This window comes from Porites lutea, chromosome 2, assembly GCF_958299795.1.
Source record: "Porites lutea chromosome 2, jaPorLute2.1, whole genome shotgun sequence".
NCBI classification, from domain to species: domain Eukaryota; kingdom Metazoa; phylum Cnidaria; class Anthozoa; order Scleractinia; family Poritidae; genus Porites; species Porites lutea.
Genome location: NC_133202.1, coordinates 7,071,469 through 7,084,276, shown reverse-complemented (window position 1 = coordinate 7,084,276; position 12,808 = coordinate 7,071,469).

Sequence of the window (12,808 nt, the reverse complement as noted above, 5' to 3'; positions counted from 1 at the left end):
ACTTCGAACACGCGCTATGGTAAACGCTTAAATGCCTTTACAAATTGCGTTCAGTGAAATGAACACTCTCCCCCATCTTTCGGGGATACTCTCGGCAACTTTTGACCACTATCGTTGACTTCTTCGGCCTGCGTTAAATCTTCATGTTTACCTACCATTTCTACGAACCGGCCCTATTGTATGTGCCTTTGCCACAATGAATACTCTCGCCATCCTTCGGGTTACTTTCGGTAACTTTCGACCACTATCATTAACTACTTCGACTTGCGTCAATCCTCATAGAGACTTCTACCATTACTTCGAACGCACGTTATCGCCAACTTAATGTGAACACTGTAATGTTAATGAACACCTTCGCAATCCTTCGGGGTACTTTCGGTAACTTTCGACCATTGTCGTTGACTACTTCGGCTTGCGTTAATCTTCATATACTAAACTTACCATTACTTCGAACACGCGCTATGGTAAACGCTTAAATGCCTTTACAAATTGCGTTCAGTGAAATGAACACTCTCCCCCATCTTTCGGGGATACTCTCGGCAACTTTTGACCACTATCGTTGACTTCTTCGGCCTGCGTTAAATCTTCATGTTTACTTACCATTTCTACGAACCGGCGCTATTGTATATGCCTTTGCCACAATGAATACTATCGCCATCCTTCGGGTTACTTTCGGTAACTTTCGACCACTATCATTGACTACTTCGGCTCACGTCAATCTTCATAGAATCTTCATAGAGACTTATACCATTACTTCGTACGCGCGCTATCGCCAACTTGTGAACACTATAATGTTAATGAACACCCTCGCAATCCTTCGGGGTACTTTCTGTAACTTTCGACCGCTATCATTGACCACTTTGGCTTGCGTCAATCTTCATAGAGACTTATACCATTACTTCGTACGCGCGCTATCGCCAACTTGTGAACACTATAATGTAAATGAACACCCTCGCAATCCTTCGGGTTACTTTCGGTAACTTTCGACCACTATCATTGACTACTTCGGCTTGCGTCAATCTTCATAGAGACTTATCATATTACTTGGAACGCGCGCTATCGCCAACTTGTGAACACTATAATGTTAATGAACACCCTCGCAATCCTTCGGGTTACTTTCGGTAACTTTCGACCATTATCATTGACTACTTCGACTTGCGTCAATCTTCATAGAGACTTATACCATTACTTGGAACGCGCGCTATCGCCAACTTGTGAACACCATAATGTTAATGAACACACTCGCAATCCTTCGGGGTACTTTCGGTGACTTTTGACCACTATCGTTGACTACTTCGGCTTGCGTCAATCTTCATATAAACTTACTACTGATTACTTCGAACGCGCACTGTAGCAAATACTTAAATGCCAGCGAGCTTCGCGCAAAATCGACCTTCTGTAAATCTAAAAAAGGCTTCTAGCTGTCGCCATGATGTTGTAAACCAAATTTATAACGACTTGTTTAATGGTGTATCTTCTCTTCAACACTATGTATTTACATGAATGTTTTTGCGCTCTTGTTCAACTTCCGTCGATATTATCAATTATATTATGCTTTTGTTCTGTATAGGGTACTTTAGTAACCTTTATTTGCATGTCTGATAAACTTTCGATCGCGCGATTAACCTTTCATTCTCGATCCTCAACTGTTTTCTTGGTTGCTTTGAGGGTAGAGGGTAGAGATTTGCTTTGCGTTTAATGTGAATGAGAATTGGTTAATGTATATAACGTTATACATAATAAGCCCAATATGTTATGTAAAGGAGTTGATAATGGATAAGCCACATAAAGACTGTGGAAAAGTGGGTTGTAAGCTATTGATTCTATAAATTCATACCAAGCTGCAACTGTTGATTAATAAAGGGATTGACTTTTAAGGAAACTGTAGTGATAAACCGGTGGGAAAATTAAATTAAAATTGTTTTAATCTGAAATTAAGCTTGCAAAATAATTTTCAGTAATGAGAATTCAAAGCTTGCGTCTGAAGCGCTATCCATCTTGTGCCCGCAGGTCAAAGAAAAAAAAAGGGAACTTATAGAGCTGAGAAATAGATGGTTCACTCGACTGAAGCTTATTGTTCTGGTTTTCTTTCGAACCACAATGGGTTTATGCGGTTTTAATTCAACAGCTCCTCTAGACCTCGTTGCTATCGAATTTCGTGTCCGCTCGTCGTCTTCTTCGGCGTTCATGTTCGCTCCGAAACCAGATCCAGTTCGCCTCGAAAGCAATGCAAGCGCATGGAAATCTTATGACATGCAGTTACAATATTTTAATATTAAATCCCAACGGTTTAACTCCAGATTAAGCAGCTGGCAATCAGCATGGCGCCTTTTCTCATTATTTAAGTATCACTGCTTCTCTCAATCTTATTATTTCCTTATTTCCTTGGAAATCATCCCAAACAATGCAAGTTCTAATAAGGGGGGAGGCGGAGGTTTTTGTTAAACGCTGTCTGAAGTGTTTTTCTGAACATCATTTTAAATTTATTGCAAAGTAGATATAGCTCGGTTAAGTTAACAACCTGTATTTAATATTCTGTCTATCCAATACTGTTTATTTAACAATTCCTGACTTAAATTGTAAATAAAATTAAAATTGTAATGACTATGTTACCGTAAGTAATACTAATAATGTTCTAGTTTGTGTAATGGATACTACATGATCTGATGTAATGTCTCACTCAGTGCTTCGAATATAGTTCAGTTCGTGCTAGCAAATGCGAACCTAAGTTTCAGATAAAGCCGAGAATTAAACCAAACATCATCTGCTATTTTTGAATTTGTCAGTTCTGTTATGGTTGCCTTCGCTCACTTTTATCTGGGAAACGCGAGAATAACTGGGAAAAACTGTCCAATTAAAATGGTGGCGTAAAAACTGAACATGCTGGTTTTTCTTTGTCCTCACGGGTAGCCTAGATATTCAAATTTTGAATACGCAGCGTCCACGTCGTCTGTGCAAGCCTCATAGAGAGGTCGAATTACGCCCCCTTTTCAAAAAAGCGCGACACAACTTCGAATTCCCCTCTCCCCCCCCCCCCCGACCTCAACTTAACACCACGCCTTGTCCTCCTTCTAAATCAAAGGTATTCACAACTTACTGTGAAAAATGAACCATTAGGGGACATCACGCGATCGGATGTTAAGGACGTGGCCGCGAATAACAACACGAAACAATTATTCACCGAATTGGTACCGAGAAGGAAAGTGGCACGACTCACAACGAGGTTTTGTACATTTCCACCCTATATATTATTTAAAAGGCGACAGGGCACTAGCCAATTCTATCCTACGAAATTCATCAAGTGAGTGCCAAAACCAGGACCAACACAGTTTTATTGTACGTACAAACACAGACTGGAACTCTTTACCAAATGGTGCCATTGAAAAGCAGTCTGTGAAGGCAGTCTGTGAAAATGACCATGGCCGTCAAGTACCACCTTTAAAAACGCTGACCCCGGAACTTTTTATCATTATTTTTTTTTTATTATCTACTGAACACTCGCACTTTGATTATCTTAACATTTTCACCTGCACTTCTGCCGTGATAGGATATCCCCTTTGCAGATATAATATATCAAAATATTAAAATATAAAATATAATAAATATAATAAAAAAGTGAGTGATAACAAAATCAAATGATAATTCTTTTAAAAAGCACAGTTTCCCTTTATTCATTTAAATCTGCTTGTTGCTTAGCCTCCCACGCAGAGCTCCCCTAAAAACGCCTGCGTGGGAGGCTACTTGTTGCTCAGCAGTTTAAAATATTTTTCTAAAACAAAGGAATGCTTCATTTGTGTACCGAGTCAAGAATGGTAAATGTGGAGAAAAGGCGGGAAAATACCTCGCAGATAGCAAGCTCGGTCTGTCTTCGCAGTAGTCGAAGTATAGGACACCATTACCTCAACGTATGGCGCAAAAACAAAGTGGCAAAAAGTGGTAAAAGAATCAGTCATTTGCAAACAAAAATCGGAGACACCAACTTAAGACCTGTGAGTCAATGAACCTAATAGGAGGGCGACAAAGAATTTTACAACCTTCATTTCATATACAGAAAAAAAAACGCTCAGGCTTACAACGTAACCTTATCTTTAATCAAGGTGGGAGGGGTGGGGGGGGGGGGGGGGAGAATGCAGAAAAATGTGCGTACCTCTGGAAAAAATCCTGGCTACGCGCCTGATTAGAACGCAAATGATCGATTGATTCGTTATTCCGGTTGGGATTCAGTTATGTCGTGTTCCTTATCAGTCTTATTCATGAAGCAAAAGATAACATATCTCTTTATAAAAGAAAAAAAGGTTGTCCTCTTGAACAATTTCTTTCGGCAAAATCAGATGTCTTAGGTTAGAAAAATCAAGAGATTTTGTGGAATCATAAGCGACGAAGTTGAGCCGGGAGCCCTACATGTGGCTGAATACCCTCGGTAAAAGAAACCCAGCGCTGAAGACCCAGGGATAAATAAGACTAAGGAAAGGCGCTGAAAAGAAAGGTCAGAGAGGTCGATTCGAAATAGATTGCTTCTTAGTTAACAACAAGAGACAGATGAAGTAATAAAACTGATATAAATTGACGTGTACTTGGTGTAGCTGGTGGTCTCTCTCGCGTAAATGAGCGGTGAAGCCGCGAGCAAAGAGCGGGCACACGAACGGCAAAAGAAGTATCCGCCGCATTCTTTTCCTGGCTTCACCCGCTCATTTACCCACTCGAAAAACAAACCTGCCAGTAACGCAGACTAAACCTGAACAGAAAAGGCCGATCTGTTTGCTCCTTTCGCGCTGGAATTACAACCTTGTTTAGTTCAGATGCTATGAAAAATTGTAACTCCGGGCGAGAGAGGTGAAGTGGTAACAGCTGCCCTAACAGGACCTCTAACAGTGTTGATAGACGTGGGACGGACAAACATCTGAGCATCAGGAAGGAATAAAGGTAGAAAAAAATAACTGTGAAATGAACGTTTGGGTTATTTCAGGATACAGGCTCTGCGAAAAATATTTAACAATTATTCGCCGAAGGCGAAGTTAATATTGTTGAATAATCCCAGAGACGAAGTCGAGGGGATTATTCAACAATATTAACTGAGCCTGAGGTGAATAATTGTTTTAGTATATTCACACGAAGTGATCTCAACAGAATCAGAAAGGAAACCATTAAAAAACGATTAGTTTGATTGACGGGTGAAAATTCATGCGTGAACACGAAGCCGTAAACAGTGGATGCGCAAAAGTTAGATCTTTACAGTATCTTCAAACATGGCAAATGATAGTTTTTATCGTTTTGTATCGAGTTTTGTAAGCTTTAGCATCAACGGTTTAAAAGAAAACGCCGAAAATTTAAATTACTACCCAATTCTGAGAAGAAAAGTATCTAGAGCTTTATTTGTTTCTCTCAACTCAACATGAATGAGAAAGTTTTCTTCGTCGCTTCTTGCACATGCTGTCAACAGCGGCTGCGATCAAGGTGAGCGTTGTTTATCTCCAAAGTTCTTTGCCTTGTTAACTTGCTGGCACGTACAATTTTCGAAAATATTTGCCTTCCTCTCTTCTCCATAAATTAACTTCTATTTATAGGCAAAATTGGTCTTGCGAGAAAATCCCGAAATCACAAAACAGTGACCTCGTTTTCCTCTGTAGTGGTAAACATAGCTTCGAGCGTACAAAAAGTCAGCTAAAGTAAACCACTTCACAATAAATCAAGCTGTTTAAACACCATGAAGTCTTTTCTTGCCTTCAAAGTCATCAGCACTTGGATATTCGTGTATTTTCAAAAAGGTTTTACTTTGAAACTTTGGCAAAACACCCAGTTCACGACAGCGATTTTGTTCGGCTTTATATTCACCGCCTAGCGCGGTGAATATAGCGTCATAGTCCGAGATAGCTAACCAATCAGATTGCTTGAATTACCAAGATCACTGAGTGTGTATATACTAAAAACTATTAAAACTGCGTTGTACTTTCCAAAAAATTGAATACGAGGTGACCATGCAATCAGCTAACTAAATAAACAACCGAGCCAGGAATTTCTGTGAATATTTATTGCGAGTGCCTTATTTTCAGTTAACAACCTAGGAGTAAAACATCCTTTAGTCTACTTCTTCTTGATCGTCAAAATCAAGCAAATAAGAAAGACTATTCAGTTAAATTCACTCTGCATACAATTTGATGATTGGATACTCTAAAAATATAGAAAAAATAATTTATCTGAGAGAGTGCTTTTGATACAAAGAAAAAAAAACCTTGTTAAAATTTAACCCAGGTTAATAAGTGCTAACCAATGTTTGAACAACTGGGCCCAGGGACATATGTACCAGGGGCGGATCCAGGATTTTTTTTAGGAGGGGGTGCACTCGTCTCTTGCTCTACTTCAACACCAATAAACTACATAGTTTTTTTTTGCAGAATACCAGTTGTATTAACTTTTATCTTTACACATTGTTCTGCCTTTTCATTACAACACCAGCTTCCTCAATCACCACCCCCACCCCCCCACCCCCTCAATCATTTGAGGGAAAATTATTCAACTTTAACACCGGCTATCATGTAAAAGTTTGGGAATGCCTTCCATTAAGTCAGTGGCTTTAACTCTGCATAATCACATGATATCCCTCCACACCAAAATTCCACTCTTCCTTTGATCTCCACATACACTTTACACAAAGCAGTGACATTGAATTCTCCCATGGTGTGTAAGACCCATTTTTGAGTTCCATGGCGGCGTTCTGCTCGTCTAAAGTCATTCTCCGACCACTTTGAACAGAGTTCGTTTCCACAGCCTTGCTCTGGCCTTGCTCGAAATTCGATCAACTTTCCATTTCCATTCACATACGCTCCATCGAATTTCATGCGCCACTTCAACGCATATTTTCCCGGAAGTACGCCTGAAAAGAACTGATTAATTTGCAACCAACAAACTGTGTTGAGTTGGATGACTTCTCCAAATTCGCTTTCCCTATGTTTGACTTTTTCCAGGTAGTCACCGTTCAACCAGACTATTTCAAAAGCAGTTGCAGGTTTCCTGCTTGTTGCCAATTTAAAATAGAGCTTTTTGAAATCCACAGGCGAACTTGACCCGGCTTCGAGATCTGCTTGCTTCCCAAACCTTTTCTCGACAAGTACTTTCCACACGAAGTTCTTTCGAGATACATCGTTCCAGAATTTACAAGTTTTCCCCAGATTTATAAGATCTTTCCCGTGTAAAAACGTGGTGATGCGTTCTGCTGCAATGGCTGGAAGAGTCGCGCCATCAAATGGGATAGACTGAGATCTTGCAAGCTTTTTTCCATTTCCTTCACATTTGAAAGTTGTTCCAGTAAAAGCCTTTGCCGATTGAGGAGCTTCTGGATTTTCCTTTTCCTCTGAGGAGTTTGCTTCGCCAGAATGGGTTCCACCCATTTCTCTTCCACGGCGAATGGTTTAGAATGGAGTGAAACCAGGGTGAAACGCTTTCTTCAGGAATGCCATGTTTCACTTTCATTCATCGGCACTCGATGATGTAATACTCGCACCAGTCCTTAGCCTGCGCCACAGACGTCCCCAGCTGTGGACCGACAGCGTCTAAAAGTTAGCCTGAGTATCAGGCGTTTCTGGGGAAAAGGGGAAAGATGGAAGCAAAACAGGGAGAGAGCTGAAGGAGAGAAACGCCTGACACAGATGCTTTTACTGGAGCCTTCCACCCCCACACAGCATGATTCGATACCATCCAATCAAAATCACTTCCGGTCATTGGGTTGTCAGCTTCAAGTGTCATAAAAGCTCGCCTAAAATAAATCTCACTTTACGGTCTGGCCGAGCTCCGGTGCTTGTGTTGGTACGATTTCGCTTTTTTCTGAAACCTCCAGGGAGGAGTTTTCGAATACTTGTAATGTAAAACCTGCCGTTTTTGAGGAATTATAACATGTTTTAGGAATTGTGCTAGTGTAAGATCGCCAACGCTCTGTTTGTAAATAAACGTGTGCCCAGAAAATGGTAAATTGCTTTTGTTTACAGAGTTACATCAGGCGCTTGTCTGGCAGCTAAAAAGCTGATGTTATCCCTCGTATTCTCGGGTGGTTGAAAGGACCTGCAAGAATAAAAAGGAAGGTGCGATGGTGAAACACCTATGCCTAGAAATTATCAAGCAGCAGCAAATTCCACCACTTCACAGAGAGCTCGTGAAAGCTGTTACAAGTTCAAAAAGAAGTGAGAGCCTATAGCAAAGGTCAATCCCGTTGGCGAAATATGATGGCGCCCGCTTGAGCTTAAGACATTTCAAAAGTGAGAAAATTTTGGAAGAGGAAGCGAACGAATTCCAATCACGTACGCTATCGTAACCGCCACAAGCAAAGTCGAGCTTTTTAAAAGCATTGGTGCTGTCGGTTATCTCAATACATGGCTATCTCGCTCTATTTTCATTTACAATACCAATACCCTTTTAACGGCAGGATGTTGTAAATCAGAACTTAGACATCTGAAACATTGATATCGCCTTCTTTGTCCCGGTCTTGTGAAACCAATACTCGGACATAGTTTCGGCAGAAGCTGGTATATGAGGCTTTTCCATACTCCGAGTACATCTTTCCTTTAAACTACGAGGCCTTGAAAACACAATTCTTGCTCGGGTTTTATTTTCATTCCAGGAAAGAACATGAGAGCGCCCTCTAGAGCCTTTTTGAATTCCTCTCTGCGTCTCTGTCCATAAAAGTATCACATACCGGTATTAACATGAAATCAAAACACCTATGAAAAATTTCAATGGCTTCTTGCCGATCGCTCTTGCGGTCGGTGACGTCAGGGGGTATTGTGTGTTATCCAATCACTGCCACATCCAGATTTTGGATGCGTCACACGATTTGCTGAATGGTTTTGTGTCAGGCCTTCCTTTCTCTTCTTCCCTTCCCCCCTCCCCCATCTAAAATGTCCTCTCCCCTAGCCCCTTAGGAAGGCCTGATACTCAGGCTATCTAAAAGTACACACGAGTGACCACGAACGACAAGGAATTACCACGAGTGAGAACACATCAAAATATTTCTGTAACGTCATAGTCACGTGATTATTTTAACAAAAGCCCCTTTATCGACGTCCCCTTTATCTATGAACCAGTAAGTAACTGCTAGCCACTAAAATATGTAAATAAGTTGTTTTCCTCCTCTTTTTTTCCCCGGACAGGGAGGGGGATAGGGACGGTTTACCTCTCACCCGCACCATAAAACATAGAGAGAAAGTAGACCTGTTTTTGTTTCGTTAAAACTAATGAATATATATGAACTTAACATATATTTTATAGCACTTTTCGTGTATCTGTATTTCCATGATAAATTAAACTGATTTAAAACAACGTGTATTGTTTTTTATAACAATATTTCGGCTGGCCATACCAGCCTTCTTCAGGTTTACAGATGTTACTGAACTTATGTAGCAATCCCAATTAATATTATATAGATGGAGCATGTCGCAATAAAAGGAAGAGGCGGAAATGACGTTTAACATAAAAACTGGAAAGGAAAAATAAATTAAACTACCTATATTTTTCAAAAATTACTTTAAAAACGATAAAATATCATTTTTTCAGCTCTCACTTTTCTTAGCTGACACCTCCGCGGAATGCACAGAATTTGGTGTGATACACTATGTGAACTCATACATGAAACACAAATAGAAATTCGCGTTTTCAACGAGGGCTCAACTAATTACCGTAAAATCCGGAGCTTATACTTTTCAAAGGCCCTTTTTGAGGGGCTTATATTCCGAGGGGCTTATGTACGGAGGGAAATTTGCGTTTCAAAATCGATTGGGCTAGCCTGTAGTGAGAAGGAAATTTATCATTTTTGCTTTGTTTTACTTTGTATTCGAGGGCAAATTCCAAGTATAAGCCCCCTGGGGGGCTTATATGCGGAGGGGCGATTTAACGGAGGGTTTTTTGCGTTACGATTTTGGGTGGCTTATACTTGTATTTGGAGGGGCTTATTTTCGGAATTTTACGGTATGTTAGTCACAAAATACTCGGGGTCGGGAGTGGGCAGAAGTGTGTTAAAATATTAAAGCCATTCTGTGAAAATGCTCTCATAAAGAGGAACATTGTGTATTTTGGTTTTGCAGATTTGCCCATTTTTGGGATATTTTTTGGTTTTTTAATCTAAATTCAACAGTCTTTCAGATTGTGTCTTTTGTGGTTACAACATAAAAACTGGAAAGGAAAAATAAATTAAACTACCTATATTTTTCAAAAATTACTTTAAAAACGATAAAATATCATTTTTTCAGCTCTCACTTTTCTTAGCTGACACCTCCGCGGAATGCACAGAATTTGGTGTGATACACTATGTGAACTCATACATGAAACACAAATAGAAATTCGCGTTTTCAACGAGGGCTCAACTAATTACCGTAAAATCCGGAGCTTATACTTTTCAAAGGCCCTTTTTGAGGGGCTTATATTCCGAGGGGCTTATGTACGGAGGGAAATTTGCGTTTCAAAATCGATTGGGCTAGCCTGTAGTGAGAAGGAAATTTATCATTTTTGCTTTGTTTTACTTTGTATTCGAGGGCAAATTCCAAGTATAAGCCCCCTGGGGGGCTTATATGCGGAGGGGCGATTTAACGGAGGGTTTTTTGCGTTACGATTTTGGGTGGCTTATACTTGTATTTGGAGGGGCTTATTTTCGGAATTTTACGGTATGTTAGTCACAAAATACTCGGGGTCGGGAGTGGGCAGAAGTGTGTTAAAATATTAAAGCCATTCTGTGAAAATGCTCTCATAAAGAGGAACATTGTGTATTTTGGTTTTGCAGATTTGCCCATTTTTGGGATATTTTTTGGTTTTTTAATCTAAATTCAACAGTCTTTCAGATTGTGTCTTTTGTGGTTACAACTTTCCTTGCATTAGTATTTGTTTTTTTGTTTTCAGCTCAAAACAATGCAATTATTCTGATTTCTGATATTCAGTGTGGTTTCCAGTTTTAAACAAGTTAAATTCTTGGAAGAAGGACTAATTTTCCTAACAGTTTTAGTTCTATTTTTGATGTTTTCAGTTTTGATCAATATTTTCTTGCGGGTTTAGGCCCCAATGCCCCCTTTCTCACAGGCTTATTATGTGAACTACCTCCTCCAGGCATTAACAATTATACACAATCAAGAGAATAGGTTGTGAGAATTAGTATAGGTAATAGCATGATTAGTAGTGATATTTGGCATAAATACCACGAGTGATATTTCAAAGTTGTTATACGTAATTTCACGAGCCGTTAGGAGAGTGAAATCTGAGACAATTTTGAAATATCGCGAGTGGTATTTATGCCAAATATCAAGAACAAATCATGCTATTATTTGTTTATACTGCTACCCACAAAAGGTTTGTAATTTTCACATGTAGGTATTTCAAATTAAGCTGAAATACCACTGCTCTAAGTCAATAAAATTGCAGAAATTTCTCATGTAGTAGTATAAATACTATAACACCTGAGGGGAAATTCTTTGATCTTTTATCAAATTCTCTCAACTTATTCTTCATAGAAATGTATGGAGATCAGTTTGGGGAATTTATATGTGAATATTGGGGCTTAAAGGTACAGTAACACAAGACAGATGAAAAGGTGACAAATGAAATTAATCAAGAAATTGAGTAATTTTAATTTTCAGAGGACAAAAACCTTGTACCAGAATAATTTAAAGAGTATTGCATTCTTTTTTACATTTTCACAATTAGTCATGATCTTTAATAACACCAAATAAAATTTCTCGTGGGAGCGCGGGAAAATAAATGTCAGATATTCACAAAATGACATCTTGACGATGACATTTTTACAACTTTACCTGTGTTTTCACAATTCTTGTGAAATTTGGCATTCTTTAGTCCTTGAAAAATGTAAAAAAGAACGCAATATTCTTTAAATTATTCTGGTACAAAGATTTGTCCACTGAAAAATAAAATTATTCAATTTCCTGATGGATTCTGTTTTAAGATGGGTTGAAACTGCGACAGCGATGAGGAAAATCAAAAACAGTAGTAGAATATAAACAGGGAATGGCCTCCTCCTCAATAAGTGAAACGACGGATTTTGACATTCAGGGACATGCATACCCCCTATTAAAGAGGGCCTCAATAATGGGCTCTTGGTGTTACATATAAAACCTGCTGGTGACTCCCTCTTTTCAAATGAAAAAGGAATACTGAATGAATTGGTCAAGACAACATTTATTGTTACACAATATTTTGACTTTTCATTACAACACCAACTTTCTCAATCTCCCCTCTCTCTCTCTCTCCCCCCCTCCCCACTTGAGGGAAAATTATTTAACTTTTACACAGGCTATCCTGCAAAAGTTTGGGAGTGTCTTCATTTAATTCAGTGGCTTTAATTTTGCATAATCCCATGATATTCCTCCACACCAGTATGGCACTCGTCCTGTGATCTCCACACGTACTTTACACAAAGCAGTGACATTGAATTCTCCCATGGTGTATAAGAACCATTTTGAGTTCCATGGCGACGTTCTGCTCGTCTAAAGTCATTCTCCGACCACTTTGAACACAGTTCGTTTCCACAGCCTTGCTCTGGCCTTGCTCGAAATTCGATGACCTTCCCATTTCCATTCACATACACCTCATCGAATTTGATGCACCACTTCAACGCATATTTTCCCGGAAGTTAGGCTGCGAAAATATCCGTTTCTCCTCGCTCTTCGCCGCTGGAAACGTCCCCAGCGGCGAAGAGCTAGGAGAAACGGATGTTTTCGCAGTCTAGCTGGAAGTACGCCCGAGAAGAACCGATCCATGATTTGCAACCAACAAACTGTGTTGAGTTGGATGATTTCTCCAAATTCGCTTTCCCTATCTTTGA